This window comes from Dermochelys coriacea, chromosome 3, assembly GCF_009764565.3.
Source record: "Dermochelys coriacea isolate rDerCor1 chromosome 3, rDerCor1.pri.v4, whole genome shotgun sequence".
In the NCBI taxonomy this organism is placed as follows: domain Eukaryota; kingdom Metazoa; phylum Chordata; order Testudines; family Dermochelyidae; genus Dermochelys; species Dermochelys coriacea.
In genome coordinates this window covers 5,237,537-5,258,461 of record NC_050070.1, presented here as the reverse complement: position 1 = coordinate 5,258,461, position 20,925 = coordinate 5,237,537, and the positions used below count along the sequence as shown (strand labels likewise).

Below are 20,925 nucleotides of genomic sequence, written 5' to 3'. Positions count from 1 at the left end.
TAGAGCTGGCAACCCTGAGCAGCAGTGTGACAGTTGCATCTGGAGAACACTCCAGCAGAGAGCATGACCCCACTGTGCTGGGCTCTGTACACCCCCCCCCCCCAGTGAGAGACCCTCCCAGCCCAAGGAGCTTACAAGCTAAATAGACAAGAGGGGGGAGGGAAATAGAGGCCCCGAGAGGGAAAGTGTCTTGCTCAAGGTCACTCAGCTGGTCAGAGGCCAAGCCAGGAACAGAACCCAGGTATCCTGGCCCTACAGCTATTTTGTTTTGTTTTGTTTTGTTATTTTACTAGTGTTACTAATAGTTTTTCCTTTGATAAGATAAGCACAATGCACTTGGTGCTTCTGGGGGACATGCCCAGTCTAAACAGACAAGCCCAGACACACATTAGCGCCACCCGGAGGCCAGTGGCACCTGGGTGCCTGTGTTTGACTTGCTTCGGTCGACAGCGTGGGTGAGATTGGGCAAAGTACGCCCCAAAAGTGGGTGCGATGGGGCCGCAGGTTGCGCCCTCTTCGTGCTGGGGTTCACAAGGGCACCAGGTGCGGCTGAGGACGCAGCAGGCCCCCGTCTCTGCCATGTTATCTTCGCCTTCCTTGCCCATTGTTCTAATGTCGTCCACTGAGCCCAGAGCCACTCGCTTCGGTTGTGACACCCGGCGCCCCGGGGGCTCTCAGACGCTCCAGCCCTACCAGGCCCTTGTGCGTTGGCGGGACTGGCCCTGCACAAAGCCTGGTGTCCCTCTGGGTGGTGCAAGGGGCCTCAGCAGACGGGGTGATCCGATGGGGTCAGGGTGGCCCCAACCCCTGCCAGGCCACAGTCCTCTTTGCCCCTGCCCCGCGGGCTGTCACGCCGGATTGAACCAGAGCCCGGCTGGCGGGACCTCAAGCGGCTGGCGCCCTGGCTGCCGCAGACTCGTCCCCGCAGCTAGGTGGCCCAGCGCCCCGCACCGGCTGAGCAGCGCCCGACTTGGACCCGGGCCGCCCGCCCGCCGGCAGCGTGCGCACAGGTCCACACGGGGGCAGCACCAACGCGCCTGAACCGCCTCCAGACACGCTCCAGCTCTGCCGCGGCACGGCCACCCCCAGCCGGCTCGCCGCCTTTCCCCACTCCCGGGACACGTGCGCTCCGCTGCCGATCGCTTTCGGAGCCGGCCGGCTGCGGGGCCAACAGCTGCTCCCGCCTGCCTGCCCAGCCCCTGGCGCCTCTCCTTCACAGTAAGTTGGTGTGGGTGTGTAAATGTGATGGGGGGGGGGGGTCTTTCCTGCACGCTGGAGGCTTGAAGCCATTGCTTTGGAGTGGGCGATGAGGGGCTATTAATAAATCCTTCCCCTGGCATGGCTGGTAGCTTCTCCCAGCGAGGGGGAGGAATGTGTGGCTGGCGAGGGTTTGGAGACACAAAGTCAGCCAGTCTCCCGAGGGCAGGGCTGGGGGGCTACGAGAAGGGGCTACGAGACCCTGTCCCTTCTAAGCCCCAAGCCCACTGAGGATGGTCAAACGCTGTTGCCCTCTGTGGGGAGGTGCCCAGGTTTCTGGTGAAGCAAGTGGCTCTTTCCCCATCTTAGCCGTCCAGGACGGATGGAGCCGGAGTCAGCTACTGTCGTGCGGGGCGGGCATTGGGCAGTTCTGGGCACGGGGTGCGGCGTGGGGGGAAGTTGGCACAGGCGAGACTGAGGCCGGCTGCCCGTGCTTGGCTGGATCTGTGGAAGAGGGCACGAGGCAGGGGTGGTCTGCCTAGGTGGTCTGGGTGGCTGCGGGCAGGCTGTAGGCTGGCATCCTGCCTGATGGTCTGTCTGCCGCCTCCCATTTCAAACCCGCGCGCGGCCGGGGAGTTGGGGCAGGTGAGTGGGTCCCCACGGACGGTTTGCGGGGTTCCCCAGCCACTCCCTTCTTGCAGGAGCCTTGCTCGGAGTTCCTGGCTGCTGATCTTCTCCCCCAGCAGAATGAGGGCAGGCGCTGGAGAAATGGCTCGGAGGCTCCACGGGCCAGGGACTAGAGCGGGTTTGGGCTGAGGCGGAGAAGCAAAGATGGCTCCAAGTCCCCCCTGCAGCCTGGAATGAGCTGGGCCACTGCCATGATCCCCAGTCTGTGCCCTGGACCTCCCTGATTCCTCCCCCGTGGCTGACCTGACAATGTCTACAGTTCATGTGGTACCATAATGGCAGTGAGGTCCTGTAGTGCCAGCCCAATAGCAGTGCAGGGAGCTGTACATGAGCCCTCTATAAGGATACAGGTGTATCACAGAACTGTTGCCTTGTGGTAGGACAGGCGGCATGGCCCAGGGGAGAGGGACTGGGAATTGGGAGCCCTGACCCTGTGCCTGACTCACTCTGGCACTAGGAGAGTCACTTCATTGCTCCATGCCTCGGTTTCCCCCTCTTTGAAATAGGCTACTCCCCTCCCCTTTGTGATTTATGGTTGAAAAGCACTAGGGGTGATGACCAAGGGGTTGGAAAGTTTGCACCATCAGGGCGCTCTGCAAAGGATGCCAACGCTGTGATGTCCCACCCCCTGCATAGGTGAGTTTTGTTGGCCCTGGCCCTGTCCAGGGGCAGGGAAAGGCATGAGACAGCACAGCCTGAAGCGGCACCTGTGCCCCAACAGTCTCAGGGCTAGTGGCTGCTAAACCAGCCCTGATCACGGTGTAGCCAAGGCACCTGTACTGGTGCCTTGCACCCCCACTCACTGGGACCGTTGTGCCATCAGCAAGCTCGTTTCCGGACAGTTGTGCACTTTGTCCGAGCAGCTTTAACGACAGGGCGCATCTGCCGCGGATTCACCGACACGCCCCGGCCACCACCCAAGCCGTGAGCAATGGGATTCAGGCCCTTCTGCTGCAGAAACACAGCTCCACGGGCACCTGTCCCCCACGCCTTGCCGAAGTGTCTCGTTTAAATATGGCTCTAGGTGGGTGGGTCAGTCTTTGGCCCCTTAATCTACCCCCCTCCCCAGTCCCAGGGACAGGCAGATATCGTCTCTCTCCAGCCCCGCCTTCCTCTTCTTATTCCTCTCCCTAGCCTGCTTGCAGGGCTCCAGCGTGTGGGCTCCCCATGGCTCCGGACAGAGTTTTCCCCAGGGGTGCTAGCTGGCTTCCTAAATCTTCTGAGACGCCCCAGGGTCTTCCCAAGAGCGGGGAACTCTGATGTCAGCGAGGAGGGACAGAGCGATGCGCCAAGGCTGAAGGTAGATCCAGCGGTGGGCCAGCTGTGGGGCCTGGCAGGAACCCATGGTGGACAGAAGGGGGTGACGTGGGGAGCATCTGGCATTGTTGTGTAAGGATGTGGGGTGCAGGGTCCCCCTCCCTTTGGCAAGGCGGGGCTGTGGAATGCAGGGAGCTGCAGAGAACAGCCACCCCGGCCTCTGTTGGGGCAGAGCTGTGTGACCTTTAAATACATAAATATGCCCTCTCCGTGCTAGCCTGGGGAGATGGTCATGGTCAGAGGATAAGCTCGATTAGCCGCCACTAGTGCGCGAGGGATCGCGACCTGCGTAAGCCTCCAGCGCATACTCCTGAGCAGGTCTGATTGCATCCAGCACAGGGCAGTGGGGAACAGCCTCTCTCCCCACCAGCCGCTCACCTGGCTCAGCAAACTTGTGCTGCCACCTCCCAGGGGTTGTGGTTGGGGGTCCAGGCTTCCGAGGCCAGCATCTCTCCATCCCTCCTGCACGCATCACCCTGGTACCTGAGCGTGCCTTGCACGCTAGCACCCCCTCTGGCCGGAGCTCTGTGCGATATGCTGGCAGATATGCTCCAGGCAGAGGGGGCGCTAGAAAGCAGTGCATGCCCAGATACCACGGCAATGGGGGCAATGGCGGAGTGTAGCTAGGATGCAGAGTCAAAGGTGGCAGTGTATGGGAGGGGGAAGAGATGGTGCTTGGGGTCCTGGAGGGGCTGTAATAAGGGGCAGTGGAGTGGATGATAACCATACGTTGGGGAAGGTGGATAGCCCGGAGATGTAGGAATGACTGAAGGGCTATATGCAACTGAGGCCTCAAGCATCCTGTCGTGGTACATGCAGTGTCTTGTGTGAAACCTGGGGTGGATTTTTCAAGGCTTTCTCCTCCTCGGGTGTTCTCAGGTCCTGGTCAGGAGCAGGAAGGAGGATCTTCCAGGAGGTCACAGGCAGTGTGCATCATGAATTCAGGTGGCAGGTGCTGTCGGAGGATCTGGGCTGGGAGCCTTCCATGCATTTACTTTTAAGGAGAGAGGCTGATGTGGGGAGGGGTGCAGGACACCTGGGTAGGGCTTGGCAGGAAATGGCTTTCCTGTCCTGGGAGTGTTTGCAAGATTTTCGCAAAAAGAAAAGGAGTACTTGTGGCACCTTAGAGACTAACAAATTTATTTGAGCATAAGCTTTCGTGAGCTACAGCTCACTTCATCGGATGCATTCAGTGGAAAATACAGTGGGGAGATTTATATACATAGAGAACATGAAACAATGGGTTTTATCATACACACTGTAACCAGAGTGATCACTTAAGGTAAGCTGAGCTGTAACTCATGAAAGCTTATGCTCAAATAAATTTGTTAGTTTCTAAGGTGCCACAAGTACTCCTTTTCTTTTTGCGAATACAGACTAACACGGCTGCTACTCTGAAACTTTGCAAGATTTTGAAATTTTTTCCTGGCCTCTATTGGGACGAAAAGTCAAAATCTTCAAAATTTTCACAAACCGAGAAAAAAAAAATCAGTTTGACTCAGTGGAAATGTTTTGTTTTGATCATTTCAGAATGGTCCGTTTCATTTTTGACCTTTCCTCTTTTTTTTTTAACCTTTATTTTATTCTAAATTTACTAAAATTTTGAACCAAAAAGTAATTTCAACTTGAAAAGCCAAAACTCTCTGAATTGAAAGCATTGAAACGGGACATCTGGACAATTTCAGAGAGATTTTTTTTTCACAAATGTTTTGTGTGGGGAGATGGGTTGAAACTGACCCACTTTCATGAACAGCTTCAGTTCTGACGAACCCACATTATTTTTTGCCAAAAAGGAGCAGTCAAAAAATTCCCAACTCGGTGTACTCCTGGGTTCGAAGCCTTGGGCAAGTTGCTGCACCTGCGGTGCCTCAGTTTCCCTATTGGCAAAATAGGGCTGATGATGCTTGCTTCCCCCTTCGTAGAGTGAGTTGAAGATCTGTAGATGAAAAGTGTAGTTATTTATTAAATAGCAGCGACGCCTAGAGGTTACAAATGGCTGGCGCCCCAGTGTGCTGGGCGCTGTACAAACGCATAGTAAAGCTTATGAAGTGCCAGCACATTGGACAATAACAGCTCATAGGCTGAAAGTGATTTTGGGTATATATAATAGCTGCAATAAGACAATGTGATAGGGAGCTCGGTTGTGCCGGAGGCTTTGCACCCTCTGGGTGTACAATGAGGGAACAAAAAGCCAGTACCAACACAGGCCGAAGAAAGGTGGCTGGATCTATGGTGACTTCCTGAATGTGTATTGTTGCTTGTACCCACTGTTAACAAATGCGGCTAACAGGTTGCAACACGCATGATTGCATCCCCTGGGCTGTTGAAAGCTTAACCCACAGGTGGAAGGGCAGCGTGGTCTTGTAGTTAAAGAACTGGCTTGACTGTGTTGAAATAGGGGTTCAAGTCCTGCCACATGCCCTCTCTGTGCTGTAGTGCCCTGCCTCTAAAATGGTAATACCTTAGCTGTATAGACTGTTAGTTCTTTGGGACAGGTGCCGTCTCTTACCATATGTCTGTATAACACCTACCACTGGGTACTACAGAATCAGTCTCTCTTTTGCCTGCTTTTTAATACTGAGGACTAGCTAGAGACTGATTCTACAGCCCAGTGGTGAGGGTAGGCCCTGGGAGCATTGGAGACTCACATTTGAGCCCAGATCCCATGTGAATGTCCTGGCCTCCTGGCTATTTTCTTCTCTCCCAGAAATTCACCCTGGACCTGAGACACCTTCCCAGTGACAGTCTTGTGGCTAGTGACAGGTTTTTACGACAGGTTTTGATTTTGACAAATAGTCATTTTCTGTCCAATAATTCCAGACCGCCTGTGCATTTTCCAAGGGCTGTGGGGTTAGCTCCGGGGTCTGGCCACCTTCCAGCTAAGGAATGGTCTATCTCCCCAGCTGGCCCCCATTTCAGCTGGATGCAAAGTCCTTCAGCATTTAATTGACCAGAACTGTTACGTAGCGTTGCTGGCTGTTGTGAAGTAGCTGCTGCATCCCACCCCAGAAGAGGTGGCTGAAGAGATCAATGTATACACCCATTACCTTTTTCACAGTGGGGCTGTGAGTAATGGAGAGCAGCCCTGAGGCTGCTCTCAGTTACATAGAGGGACTGGCCTGGTGCAGAGCTGGCCCGAGATCAGGGAAGCACATCGGTGGCCTAAAGCAGTGATTCTCAACCTTTCCAGACTATGGTCCCCCTTTCAGGAGTCTGATTTGTCTTGTGTACCCCCAAGTTTCATCTCACTTAAAAACTACTTGCTTACAAAATCAGACATAAAAATACAAAAGTCTCACAGCACACTGTTACCGAAAAATTGCTTCCTTTCTCATTTTTACCATATAATTATAAAATAAATTGATTGGAATATAAATATTGTACTTACATTGCAGTGTATAGTACATAGAGCAGTATAAACAAGTCATTGTCTGTATGAAATTTTAGTTTGTACTGACTTCGGTAGTGCTTTTTATTTAGCCTGTTGTAACACTGGGCAAATATCTAGATGAGTTGATGTACCCACTGGAAAACCTCTGTGTACCTCAAGGGGGACATGTACCCCTGGTGGAGAACCACTGGCCTAAAGGCCTCTTGGCACCATGCTGTATGGTCCTTGAATGCACCTGAGGATCCGGGCCTGACTCTCCATGTGGCCGGTTGGGGATCAGACCCTTGCACCCGCGTTCTGAGTAAGATGGGGGTGGGTTTCCTTGTTTGTGGAGCCCTTTCCCAGAGAGGGGCATGGGGCGGTCTGCTCTCTATCTTGCCTGGCACACTAGTTGTGACGGCTGCTGTCATGGAAATGTGGGCTCGAGGATTCATGTCACTGACACCTGCCCCGAACCCATCCAGGAAGTGGGCCGCTGGGGTGTGGTTTCAGTAGTAGTAAGAATGATGCCCTTCCCCTTAGCACCAACTCCCACGTGGGCCAGACCCTGCAAGTTCCTCGGTCCTGCTCTTGCCTGGCAAGCCAGAGACCTGCACAGAGGAGGAGCAAAGGAACCCACCTGAGGTCCCCGGGCTCTGGCACCGGCTTCCCCCTTGCATAGGTGAGTCCCTCAGGCTCTTGGGAGGCAGCAGGGTGCTGCAGGCAGAGCTGTCAGCCTCCTGGGAGGAACAGGGCAGCCTCTGCACCCGAGGGACTTGCTGGGGCTGGCAGGAGATGCAGGCAAGGAGAGAGGGAGGGCGGTGCTCGGAGGAATGCAAGGCAGCCCAGACCAGGAAGTGAGCGCACTGAGGGTGTGTAACTGCCAGGGTGTTTTCTCCAGGGCCTTCGGGGAAGGAAGATCCCATTTTCCATACCTCTGTCCCTACCCCGGTACCCCAGGTTTGGGGTGCAGTCACGGGGCTGGGAGGAGGTGGGGCCTGCGGATCTACGGCTTTTTTGCTAACACACTGGGGTCCTCGAAGGTGGGTGAAAAGGTAGGAGAGAGCTGGGGTTGTTAACCCCCTTGCTTGAAGGGTCCTTGAGAGGGTATGGCCGGGGTCCGGGCACTGAAGGTGTCCTGTTGTGTAGTGCCTGTGGGAGCACTCTGGCTTGTGTGGGGTGGCGATCGGCTCCTGATCGTTGGGGGAATCGCTGCGACTGAGGCAGGGCGCCTGGCCCCGCTGGTGTGAATGTGCCAGGCTAGTACATGCTCCTGTGGACACATGTGTGTGTTCTGGCTCCGTGCAAAATCTTCCCCACTCCCCTCTCTGGTGTGAGGCTGCTGTAGCTTGTCAGCTGGGATTGAACCCTGAGGTGTACAGTGCCAGGCTCTGGACTGGATCCCCCACGTGACGGCACGTACCTTCCCGGGCCATCGGTATGCCGATAGCTGGGTAAATATTTGCCGTGGCTGGGCCAAATCCATCCCCGGCGTAACTGTACGTGGGGAGCATGGCTCCTTGTGTTTACTAGTCGGAATGCCCTGGAGAGGGGCTGAGACAGGCCCTGCCGTACGGCACCCGGGCCAGGAGAGCTGGGGATGGTGGCATGCTCCGAGGGGACAGCAGGTAGGGCTGTCTGCTAAGGGAAGGGGCACGTGTCTCGTGATGGCCGATGCCAAGAGCACCATGTGTCCGAGATGAGCTGGGGTCTAGCCCTGGACTGGGTGTTGGGGGTCTGCCTATCGATATCCCCGTTAAAGTCTGCCACATGCAAGGAGAGATGGCCTCCTAAATGAACCCAGCCACTGGCTGGCTGACTTGCTGGCCAAGTCCGTCCCCGTGGCCCGGCGGCTTGTGGAGGCTGCCCCCGGGGAGAGACCTGCCTCGGAGGGGTGGTCTGCGGGACTCTTGTCTGGAACGGGATCCTAGAGGACATGCTGTGAAAGCTTAGTCAGAGAGGGGTCCCCGTTGCCATATGAAGGCTGTGAGCACCGCGGAGGGGATGGGCTGAGGAGGGCTGGAAGCAAAGGGAGAGCGCAGGCTGGGTATCAGACGGCTCCTCCTCCCTGCGAGAGCGATGGGGATGAGGGTCTGCCAGGGGGAGGGGTGGCTGCTCCCGCAAGTCGTGCTGGCCAAAGCACTGGAGAACAGGCAGCGGGGAATGATCCTGCCTTGGGTGCTGGGGGTGGAGTGGATCCTGCCCTGCTTGGGTTGCTGTCGGCTTTGTAGGGGCAGGGGGTCAAACGCCGCCTGTAGCTGCAGAGATACAAACTGGAAACTTCCCTGAGCCTGAACCAGAGCCGACTGTGAGCTGGCAAGTCCCAAAGTGCAATTCCACCCACCTCAGCTCAGCTGGGCCCAAACCTCTGTGCTCTACACAGGGCTCACCAGCTCTCAGGGGATGTTGAGCGAGCGTGTGGCTTTGTCTGGAGTTCCCCTGTGCTCTGATAGTGAGGAGGAAATCACACAAGCTCCTGGCGTTTCATGCTCCATCGGTTTCCTCTCATTTCTTATTCCTTCCCTGCTTCGCCTCTTCCCCTCTGATCCCTAAAGGCCGCAGAAGCTAAGGTGAGGGGGGCGTCTGCAGAGCTCAGATGGCAACGGAGATAAGTCTCCTTAAAACGCCTGCTGGCCTTTTCCCCCACCCCCTCATACCATGAAATGTGGTCCCTGGGAAAGCCCCGTCCACAGCGCTGAAAAAGCTCCCGATCCTTCCTGCAGTGAAAGCGTGGCTGGCCTTCCCCCTTGCTACCGATGCCGCTGGCTCTTGCCCAGCGCATGCCATTCATAGCAGAAACACGCAGCCTCGGGGTTCATCCTCCAGGGCCACAGCCTCCGCTGGCGTAAACCAGCCTCGCTCCGCTGCAGCCCAGGGAGCCTGTTTACCCCCTGGAAGCATCTGGCCCAGGAAGCTGCCCGCAGAGGCATGACAGAACTAGAAACAAAGGCCTGGCTTGGGTTGCCCTGGGATGCTGCAGGGTGCTCGGTGAGGGGGGAAGGTTCCTTGCGGATGGCCCCGGCTTTTCCCACACTGTGTGCTAGGATCCGTGCAAGTGTCACCCTTGGAGAGCGTGTGCTGAACCGCGGAAGATGCAAGACTGTTGCAGCCCCGGCTGGAGAGTCTGTGTGTGTCAGCCCAAGCTTGGGCTTCTCACCCGACCGGGGAAGATGGTGCTCAATCGCTCCAGGCCCGCAGTCTGTTCAGCCTTGTTTCCCCCAGGGGCTTGTATAGGATCTGAGTGCCTCACGCTCTGCAATGTACGCAGTCTCACATGCCTTTGTGAGGCAGGGCAGGGCTAATGTCCCCATTGAACAAAGGGGAAACTGAGGCACAGGACGGCTAAGTGATGCACCCAAGGATGCCAGGTCCCAGACTAGTGCCTTAACCATTGGGCCATCCTTCCTATTTATCCTGCAATCCTGGGCCTCAGTTTCCCCTTGGTACACGGAGAGGGGAGAGAAGGATTTGTTTTCACCACCCCATGAGTTGAGTTATTAAAAGCAACGCAGTGTTCTTGGCTGGGTGCATTGAGGCCCTGTTTGCGCAGGCTAGATGTTCAGGCTTATCTGTGTCTGCATCTGTGGGTGCTATGATCATCTCAGAACGGTGGTCAAGACCTATGAGAAGGTGTGTATCGGCCTCTGTGTTTCAGTGAGATTCTTATGACAGGCTTGAATCAGTTCCCCCTCCCCCATCTGTGCACCTCGATATCATCTTTGCAGCAGGTCCCTAGCCCAAAATCGGGGGAGGGGGAGAGAGGTAAACACCTTTAAACTTGAGATCTGGAGTTAAAACTTGCAGCTGATAGTATGTGTCTGAAGGAGCTTGAGAGGGAGAGAAATACTGTGTGTCTTTACTGGTGTCCAGGGGACAGACGCGTTCTGTGGGCCGTTCATTGAGGGTGTGTGAAAAAGACAGACTCGGTGTATAAGTGTGTGTGTGTGTGGGAGAGAGATGCTGGATTTCCATGTGTGTGTGGGAGAGCAGGGTAAAGGACCGTTTCTCCGAGATCCCCAGGTTCTCCGTGGGTCATTGTGCAGATGAGGCAGTGGGCATGTGAATGGCTTTTCTAGAGCCGGTGGGACACTGGGAAGCCCTGAGAGCAGCACTTTGCTTGGCCTGAGTGTCTTTCCCCTTCTTCTCTCCCCAGTGCATTTGCTGAATAAAGCGTTCGGGCTTTTTCTGCGTCCCCTTGAATGGGAAAGCCTCCCCAGCTGTTGCTCCTGCTTGCTCTGAAAGCTCTCCGGCTCTGGGTTTGTAATTTTTACCTTCCGCCCTGTCCTGTGGAACCCAGGCGCTCCTCCGAGTTCTGCTTTTCCATTGCCTTCACGTTTGGGCTATTATTAACATTCACTGTGCAAACTCCTCGGGGTGACGGGGCAGGGAAGGCAATGTCTTCTGAATCACTTTGCTTTTCCTTCGGCATAATTATTACTCACAGTGGGTTGACGCAGGAGCGAGGCCTTTGTACCAAGCTTTGCTTATATTTAAAATTATAATAACGTACGGGTCTGTGGAATGCCCCAGCATTGTAACCCTACAGGTTATGGCAGGAATGCAATAGATAAAGCAGTAATTCCCTGAGCTGCTGGAAGAACTAGCTGGAAAAGTTCCCCCCACACACACAGAAAATTTTGACAACCATGGAAAAACTTTCAATAACAAATCAAAAACTGAAATATTTCAATTTGGAAATGCGACCATGGTGACTCATGGGAGCTATAGTTATGGGGTCTCATGCTCCCAATTCCCCTCTACAGGTTGGACTGCCCAGTCAGACTACAATCCCCCATGATGCACTCTGATTTCTCCCCTTGGTGAGAGAAGGCAGTGCATCCTGGGAGATGACATCCAGCTGGAGAGCCCAGCCCACAGAGGAGAATGAAGCTCCCGAACTAGATCCCTCATGAGGCACCGTGGTGGCATGTCAGAATTGATATTTTTGATTTGTCAGGAATTCAGCAAGGCCTAAGCCAGGATAGTGACTCATGTTGTAACACTGTCTAGGGCATGAAAAGCCATTGAAACGAATGAGACTCCTGATGCAAGCAGGGGTGTCTCTGGTAAGGAAAGGCTGCAGGATTGGGACCCCAAAAACCATATCTGTAACACGCTGGCTAAATGTGACATGGAGAGGAAGAGCTCACCCCTGCCATCAGAGGAGACAGCTGCTCTTTTAGCTCAAACGACAGAGGCCTGTCCTTTTGGTGCTGGAGGTCCCCGGTTTGATGCTTCCTGACATCCCATGGTGGGGGTGAGTTTCACATGGAACCGTCTAAGTGCATGAAGCATATGGATTAACCTGGGTTAACCTCCAAACCTTGGTAGGCCTCTGTCTATGCAGTGTCTAGATGCTGTAGAATCAAAGAATCATAGAAGATTAGGGTTGGAAGGGACCTCAGGTGGTCATCTATTCCAAACCCCCGCTCAAAGCAGGACTAACACCAACTAATAAATCATCCTAGCCAGGGCTTTGTCAAGCTGGGCCTTAAAAACCTCTAAGGAAGGAGATCTCCCTCCCTTCCCCCACCCAGATAACCCATTCCAGTGCTTCACCACCTTCCTAATGAAAAAGTTTTTTCTAATATCTAACCTAGACCGCCCCCATTGCAACCTGAGACCATTGCTTGTTCTATCATCTGCTATCAATGAGAACAGTCTAGATCCATCCTCTTTGGAATCCCCCTTCCAAGTTGAAAGCAGCTATCAAATCCTATGCTGATGAATAGAATCGAAGTTTCACTTGCAGATAGATAACTAGTAGCCACCTGGTGTCGATGCTCCACACGGAGCTGCTAGAACTTGGGCAACTTGCTTTAATTTAGTCTCTCACCCCGTCCCAAGAGATGCTGAGATTCTTTCGGGAATCGGAGGCAGGTAATCACAAAAGCCGCGCGGCCTGGAGATCTGAGCATGGAGTTGGGAGCCAAGAACACATGGGTGCTAATTCTGGCACAGATGCTCACGTCTTCTGTGACCTTGGGCGAGCCACTTGCCCTGTGTGTGCCTCGGTTTCCCCCTCTGTGAAATAGGTCAGGATCATTAACTCCATCTCCTGGGTAGTTAATCCGCTTCTGAAGATGCATCATGTATTACTATTTGTCGGAGAGCTCTCTGGGATCTCACATTAGTCTCACCTGCTATTATGAAAGCGAGTGTTGATCTTCCTTGATTTACCCTGCCCCTGCCCTGGCACCGATCTGCGTTTGTGTTGTGCTTTCACAGTACAGCCGTACCTCCTTGGAGATAACGGTGGAGTTTGCCATCTAGCACCTGCGAACACCCACTCAGCGTATTCGCCCTGCAGCCAGCAGATTCCTAGCTCTGGAAGCCTGGCCCCTCGTGCGACCTCTGCCCGGCTGCTCCTTCGACAGCATCCCGACAAGCGGTGCCTGCAGGCTTTCTAGTTTCTGGGCCTGCACACGTTCCACCTGGAGGGATCCGTTGTCCACGCTGCAGCGTGCAGAGGTGCCAGCTTGCTGCATTGTACCTTGTGCCGGGTTCACTGTCACCAAGTCTCCTCTGCTGGCCGGTCACCACTCGGCAAGTGTGCCAGGCCTCAGTTTCCCCTCTCATTGCCCAGTCAGTCCTGTCTCCCTGGCCCGTAAGGACAGACGCCACCTCTCAAGTCTTGCTGCATGCCTTTTTCTCAGTCGTTCGCTTTATTGTCCAATGCAAACGAAGCAAGTTCGGCTGCCTGGCATAGGCCTTTCCCTGCTCTCTGCCCCTTTCATTCGGGGCTTGTGGTAATCGATCTACTAGGACCCCTCCCCCTCTGCTGGGAGCTTTCTTGCCGTCCTTTTATTAATGTCAACTGATCCCCATCAAGCCCAGCAGGCAGGATCGTATCCGTCACAGGGGAATGGGGCACGTTCCCATAAAGAGGCCATACCGATCTCTGGCCCAATCTCCACCCTCCAGACCTGTCACTACGACAGGTCGAACTGCAAAAACGACTCTGAGCCGGGGGTCCTTTGAATACGCATCCAATTGTCATGACTCGAGCTGGCTGAGAATTTTCCGATGGAGCCTTTTCCCCATCAGAAAACGTTTATTCGGTGCTATTGAATCATTCTGTGGGAAGGTGTCAATTTCAGCAACATTTCCCAGGGACAAAAATCAAATGGTTTCGTTTCAACGTGTTTCCAAACGCCATTTGCATAGAGTTTTATATATTCTATTCTCAATTATCATGGAATGTAAAGGTGTGAAACAAAACATTTCAATTTTATCAAAATGTTTACACTGATCCAAACTGAAATGTTTTGTTTTCTGGCCAATTATGGTTTCCTCCCGTCTCCAGTCTCGCCACAGGCTCAACTCGGATGGGACTCGCTGCCTGTCGTGTCTTGGGTTGTATGCTCTTGTTTATATGCTACTGTTTCCCACATCTTTCTGCAGCGAGAATCCCACTATACGCAACTCAAGTACCCCTGTAACAGGAGGGTTGTAGGGAGTTCGTGCGCTCCAGGCTCCAGGCAGATTTACTAGATAAATTCTACCCCACTGGAGAGATGATCCTTCTCCTTCATCTTCAGAAGCCCACACCTCTGCTACTTGAGCCAAGGGAGAAATGCCATCACTTATTGCTAGCATTTGGTATTTTGCTTTTCTGTGGTGTAGCCGCTGCTGTGTGTTACAATCTGACTTACAAAGGGTAAAATTTGCCCCTGAATGGAGTGTCAGCACAAATGCACCGTTTAAAGCCCATGTACACCCCAAAATAGGTCTTAAGTGGGGTCTGGGTGAGGCCTTAAGGGTCACTCAGAGAGCAGCGGGAAATTCAGCATTTCCAACCCATGGGAAATTCCAACTTTTGTTTTCATCCCAAAACGGGAGGAAAAGTTGAAGTTTTGAACTATTGTGTGGAACGGCAGTTCCAAAACCTCTCAATCTGGAAATAGGGGAACATTTTGTTTCAACGTTTTCAATCAAAAGAAAACATTTGACAGTCCTGGAATTGATGTGTTTCATTTGGGTTTATTGGATCGGCACAAAATGCTTATTTTCAAGCCAGTTCAATCTTAAACTGCATTTTCGCCATGCTGGTGCATTGCCTTACGGGAGATGTAGTTTGGGAGACTGAGGCCCTCATTCGCCCTATGGACCGAACACTCTGACTGGACCAATAGTGCATCTGGAGTCATCGGACTTTCATGATGCACCAGGCGGCTCGGTCAGAGGGAAATCTGCATTGTGTTATGGGCATGTTTTAAGCATATCCAGTGATGACATCATGGCCTCGCATGTGTTCTCCTGTGGCTGTATAGTCAGATCCTTGAGAGCAGGATCGCGAACAGATGTCACATAGGAATGTGCAGGCTCCCACGGAAGCCTTGGCATGTTGGTTGGCCCTTTTTTCATTCAGTTTTTCACGTCGGGCTTCCTCAGAGTTTTGCAGCCTTTATTGCTACTTGCTCTCCGTTCACATCTGTCCGTGGCTGCCTCTTCGACGTTGTCAGTATCTGTGCTACGTGAGGTGCTATTCAGCCTAATGATACCTCTCTAGGGGTTTCGTTGACTGCCCCTCCTGTGCTTTCTGAGTCTCAATTCACCACAGAAACTTTTTTCTGGGCATCTGCCATCACCCATTCTGATAATGTGCTCTATCCAGCTCAGCTGAGCTTTCATGATCATTGCTTTAACTCTGGTTATTTTTGTTTTTTTAAGTCTTTTGGGGAGCCCATCCCATAGGAGAGAATGGGGGTCTAAACTACAACTCCCATAAAGCAGTGCACGGATGGGGAAATGCAAAGGGGGCATGAGAGAGAGGTCCATAAAATCATGACTGGTGGGGAGACAGTGAATAGGGAATTGTTATTTACCCCTTCACCAAGGGGTCTTGTGTTCTGTTCATTCACTCTGAAGCACTTGGCATTGGCCACTGTCAGAAGACAGGACACTGGGCTGGATGGACCTGTGTGGTCATTCTAATGTTCTTATGGGTCACCCAAGGAAATTAATAGGCAGCAGGTTTAAAACAAACAAAAGGAAGTATTTCTTCATACAGTGCACAGTCAATCTGTGGAACTCATTGACAGCAGATGATGTGAAGGCGAAAAGTATAACTGGGTTCAAAAAAGAATTAGATACGTTCATGGAGGATAGGTCCATCAGTGACTATTAGCCAAGAGGGTCAGAGATGCAACCTCATCTTCTGGGTGTCCCTAGCTTCTCACAACCAGAAGCTGGGAGTGGATGACGAGATGGATCACTCAAAATTGCCCTGTTCTGTTCATTCCCTCTGAACCATCTGGCATTTCCCCCTGTCAGAAGACTGGATACTGGGCTAGATGGCCCATTGCTCTGACCCAGGATGGCTGTTCTCATGTTCAATCTAATGTTTTATTGAACTGATCTGAAAGTGTTTCAAGTCAGATAACAAAAAAATCAGAATATTCTGATTTGGTCCAAATGACCCCAAACAAAATATTTCATTTTTGGTTTTCCCTATGAACACTTGAAAATGTTTTGGAATATCAAAATTTTCCCATGGAAAATTCAGTGTTGAGGAAGCTGAATTTTCTGTGGGCGAATCCCTAAGCAGCTGTAATCACTAGACATAGCCAGGTCTGATAGATAATAATATTACTTCTTGTAAAATCTACCAGACCTCTCACGACGAGGAAAGAGCATAATAATACACAACAGTTGTTACTAATGATCATAAATGAAACAAAATACTTAATTAAACTATGAAATGAATTGCCAAAAACACGGACAGCAGATATATCCTGGGAAGTGTCAACTTTCCCATGTGTTATGAAACGATTTTACTGCTGTTGACTGAGGCTGGAACAAAATATTAATCACAAGACGAGCACATTGGTGATTGCAAAGCCTGGGATGTTTTATCTTGGAGAGGTAACAAATAAGGGAGGATGTGGCAAAGGTATACGGAATAATGCATGGTATGGAGAAGGCAGTTGGGGGACATGTGTTGATCCTGGGCAAAAGTGCCCAAGGGTGGGGTTCACAAAGGTTTGTAGGTGCCTAAATCAATGGGAGTTCTTAGGCTCTGAGACCCTCCCCTACTCTCTGAGTTTCAGAGCCCAGGCTCCAGCCCAAGCAGGAACGTCTACACTGCTATTTTTGGCCCTGTAGCTTGAGTCCGAGTCGGCTGAGCTGGGCTCTGAGACTTGCTGCCCTGGGGCTGCTTTTTTTTTTTTTTTTTTACTGCTACCATGTAGATGTCACTTAAGCGCTTTTGAACATTTGACCCCCTCCCTTTTTTTTTAACACAAAGGCAAAAGGGCATTTTATGAACCTGGAAGGTGGCAAATTCCAAAGGGAGAAAAGGAAAGACTTATATACAGTGCAAAAGCTGCCTGTGCAACTCATGGCCACAAGATCTCAATGAGGCTAAGAGCACAGTAGGATTAAAAAAAAAAAAAAAAAAAAAGAACCAGCCTGATATAGGAGTAACAAAAATATCCCGAGTTTCCTTTCCAAAGGAGGCTATGGGATTTGGGAACTCAAATGTAGGCTTCTTTGAAGAAAATCCCAGCCTAAAAAAAATAAACAAGAGCTTTAGAAGGGAGGTAAAATTCCCACCCCCTGCCCCGCTTCAGGAGATAAGCCAGCCTAATTAATGAGGTAATCATTAGGACAAAAATCTAGAGGCCCCCAACTGAGCTCAGGGCCCCACTGTGGCCCGTGCTGTAAGCCAGGCTCAAGACTCTTTTTGAGCTCAGTTTTATTCTTCAAAATAAAAAAGCAGTCCCTCTACCCACCCTGGGCTACAGCTTCCAGCCATTCTCCCCCGGTCCCTTTCAGGGCTGGAAGGGGGTCTTAGCTTCCCTTTGCTCCCCTGCTTCAGAGCCACCTGCAGGCCTCTCAGCTGAGCCACTTACTGGCTGTTTATGGGGGTCACCTGAAACCCCCTTCTCCCCCGTTCCCCGCTGGGTCTGATAAATTAATAGGGTTGGTTGGGCCGAGGGCCTCTGGCCATTAAAGGGACAGGCCACTCCGTTACACGGATTACTTAGTACGTGCCCTGCCTTGCTTTCTCCATCTTTAAATTGCCGAGGATGATGCTCACCCACCTGCATAGTGTGCTTTGAGATCTATACGTGCTGTATAAGCTCCCAAAGTTATTATGGGACATCCTGGGGGCTTTACTATTTGCTCCCTGAAGGATACCAGGCTAAATGGACCATTAGGGGAGGCTGGTTGGGAAGAGCTCTGTGTTGTCCCCATCATACTGTGGGTTTGCAAGATAGTGACTGGAAAGTCGCCAAGCCAGGCTGCACTTGCGTGCCCTTCAGGAGGCTCGCTGATGGGATTCACAGGGGCATCCCAGGGATGTTGCATCTTGCCAGCTTCGTCCCTCCACCCCAGCCTGTCTCTTGCTGCTCTTGGTGTTTTCTCAGAAGCAGCCAAATATGGAAAACAGACCCTTTTATTTTCCTTTTCCCACCAAATGAGACAGCAGCATCACACCTGGTTTCACTTTGGTTGCTTAGCGACCATTGTGCTTAGCAGCCAACGTGCTTAGTGGGCAATGAGGGACCTGTGATCACACCTCCCAGAGTTTCCCCTGGTGCAGAACAGGACTCAAGCGTTCCTCTGCTTGCTTCCTTCCTTCCCGCAGATAAAGGTTACCGGGAAACACGCCCACCCTGCTCCTTGCAAGTGGGTTCCCCTCCCCAAGGGGACGTTTCATTGCGGAGTTGGATTTATTTTTAGTATTTCAGCATTTGTTGGATTTTTGGTTTTGATTCTTGTGAAAGTGATGGGCTAATAACATGGGTATAACTCCCTGCAGCTCTGCTGACACCCCTCAATCCTGACCCGCAGCCCCCCTGTTATTCCAACCCTGGGCTCCCGACACCCATCCCTCTGCCAATGCCCCTCAATCCCGACCCGCAGCCCCCTGTTATCCCAGCCCTGGGCTCCCACCCACCCCTCTGCCAATGCCCCTCAATCCCGACCCGCAGCCCCCCTGTTATCCCAGCCCTGGGCTCCCGACACCCCCGCCAATGCCTCTCAATCCCGACCCGCAGCCCCCTGTTATCCCAGCCCTGGGCTCCCGACACCCACCCCTCTGCCAATGCCCCTCAATCCCGACCCGCAGCCCCCTGTTATCCCAGCCCTGGGCTCCCACCCACACCTCTGCCAATGCCCCTCAATCCCGACCCGCAGCCCCCCTGTTATCCCAGCCCTGGGCTCCCGACACCCACCCCTCTGCCAATGCCCCTCAATCCCGACCCGCAGCCCCCCTGTTATCCCAACCCTGGGCTTCCGACACCCACCCCTCTGCCAATGCCCCTCAATCCCGACCCGCAGCCCCCTGTTATCCCAGCCCTGGGCTCCTACCCACACCTCTGCCCCCAGGTCATTGCTCATGGGGCTACCTTTGCTGCCGTGGCTTCACAGCCTTGGTACCAGAGTTGGCTAGATCCAAGCTAGCTCGAGCATGTGCATGTGAGCAGCACTCGCGCCCTGTGCTTGCAGTGTCCGAGAAAGAGCTGAGCTCAGAACACGCGCAGGATCTGCGATTGCTGCAACCAGCTCCGCTTGCTCAAGGCTGCAGTGTCCTCTTCCTCTTGTACGCTGGGCGGTTCTGGGTCAGATATTAGCTCTGTGCAGTAGGACTTGGTGTTTATGGGGATGTTTTGCCTCGCTCCTCACTTACAGACATCAATTGCCCCCCGCCCCCACCAGGTTCCAATGGGAGTTAGGGGCCTAAATACCTTTGAGCATCTGGGCCTGAGTACTTCCAAAGAGCTGTCGGGCACCCCTGATTGCCCATCCCTGGGCTGCACCAGTCAGGATTTGGGACCTTTTCTTGCACTTTGTCTGCACAGCACCGCACGGACCTGTAGCACTGCGTCAGTGATGGTGCAAACCCAGCCCCCGGGGGCCAAAAGCCGGTGGGGTTTGGGATTGTGGGCAAATGCCCCCCAGGGAGTGTGAGTGAGGCCTGCCAAACGCTTGGCGCAGATGTTTGGAGCCTGGAGCCCACAGCTCACATTGGCAAAAGCATGTAAGGGAATTATTTCCTGGGTGCTGGGTCTTGCCCACATGCCCAGGGTCCAACTGATCACCATATTTGGGGTTGGGAAGGAATTTTCCCCCATGTCAGATTGGCAGAGACCCTGGGGGTTTTTCACCTTCCTCTGCAGCATGGGGCACTTGCACCTTTAAACTAGTGTAAATGGGGGATTCTCTGTAACTTGAAGTCTTTAAATTATGATTTGAGGAATTCAGTGACTCAGCCAGAGGTTAGGGGTCTGTTACAGGAGTGGGTGGGTGAGGTTCTGTGGCCTACAATGTACAGGAGAGGTCAGACTAGATGATCATGGCTGGTTCCTTCTGGCCTTAAAGTCTATGAGACTTGGGAGCCAAGTCCGATTTTCAAAAGCTCCTTAGTGACTTAGGCCCTTAGACCATTTTAACTCTGATCACCAAAGGGGTCCAGCTCATTCATTGACAAGTTCTCTGCGTCGACGCTGCGTTGGCTATGTTTTAATTTGTGAGTGCTGGGGATGGAGAAGGGTCTAGAGAATGTAATTTGTAAATTACAGTATTAACAAAGGGTAGCAAATGCAGATGGATTAAGTCCTGCACCACTCCTGTCGGGCAGGGAGGGGAGGAATTGTAACAAATCTGGGCACTGGAGGACTTTGCAGTTACTAGAATGGGTTGGAACTCGCATATGGTTTTCCTGGACATTTTTAGGAAAAATATGATCTCTTTAAAAGCTGAACTTTCATTGAAATTGCATATTTCCAAGCAGCTCCTTTAGTTATTTGGCTGCGCACCATGACAGGAGCAAAGATAGAACTCCAGTTTTCCTGCCTATAGAGCCCAAGTCCCTACTGGCTTAGCTAAATCATTGTCAGCTATTAGCAGTGTAGGGCCTAGGACACACTTTTGAGACATTCCAGTTCCATCCAGTACAGAGCAGTGTTGCACAGAGACATACACACCAGCCAGGTTCATTACACTATTATTAACCTCATTTTTGTACAGAGGGAATAGAGACCTAGAGAGGGGAGGTACAAAGTTAGACTCCTCCAATCAGGCACACACAGGATTAGAGACATAGAGGGATGATGTACAAAATTGGATGCTTAAAGTCAGGCCTACCCAAGTTGGAAACTTTTGGCCTCGTGAATTTGTCAAAGGCTAGTCAGTGGCAGACCCAGAAATAGAACCCAGGAGTCCTGAGAGCTGGGCTGATACTTCCAGTCATGATAACGCTGCAGAAACATTCATGACATGGGCTTGTAGATCTCTCCAGAGAGCATCTTATTCTGCACAGGTATTGTGCCTCCTGGGAAGGCTACAGTTGCAAACCCAACAATTGATGCTAACATGCCAACGCACAAGGCCCCCCCACAATA

At 52.5% G+C, this 20,925-nt stretch overlaps 1 protein-coding gene across 7 annotated transcripts in view; it reads left to right on the top strand.

Annotated features, from left to right (window-relative positions):
• Positions 1-1,055: 1,055 nt before the first annotated feature.
• PTK2B (protein tyrosine kinase 2 beta) overlaps positions 1,056-20,925 on the top strand; it is a 115,478-nt gene continuing 95,608 nt past the window's right edge. The window contains exon 1 of one of the 7 annotated variants that reach the window (XM_038394025.2): positions 1,056-1,218. The gene's annotated coding sequence lies outside the window, so the exon portion shown is untranslated. Of the gene's footprint in view, positions 1,219-7,088; positions 7,254-7,385; positions 7,627-20,925 lie in introns of those variants that run through there. The other 6 variants (XM_043510027.1, XM_043510029.1, XM_038394029.2 and 3 more) reach the window with 6 other exon arrangements.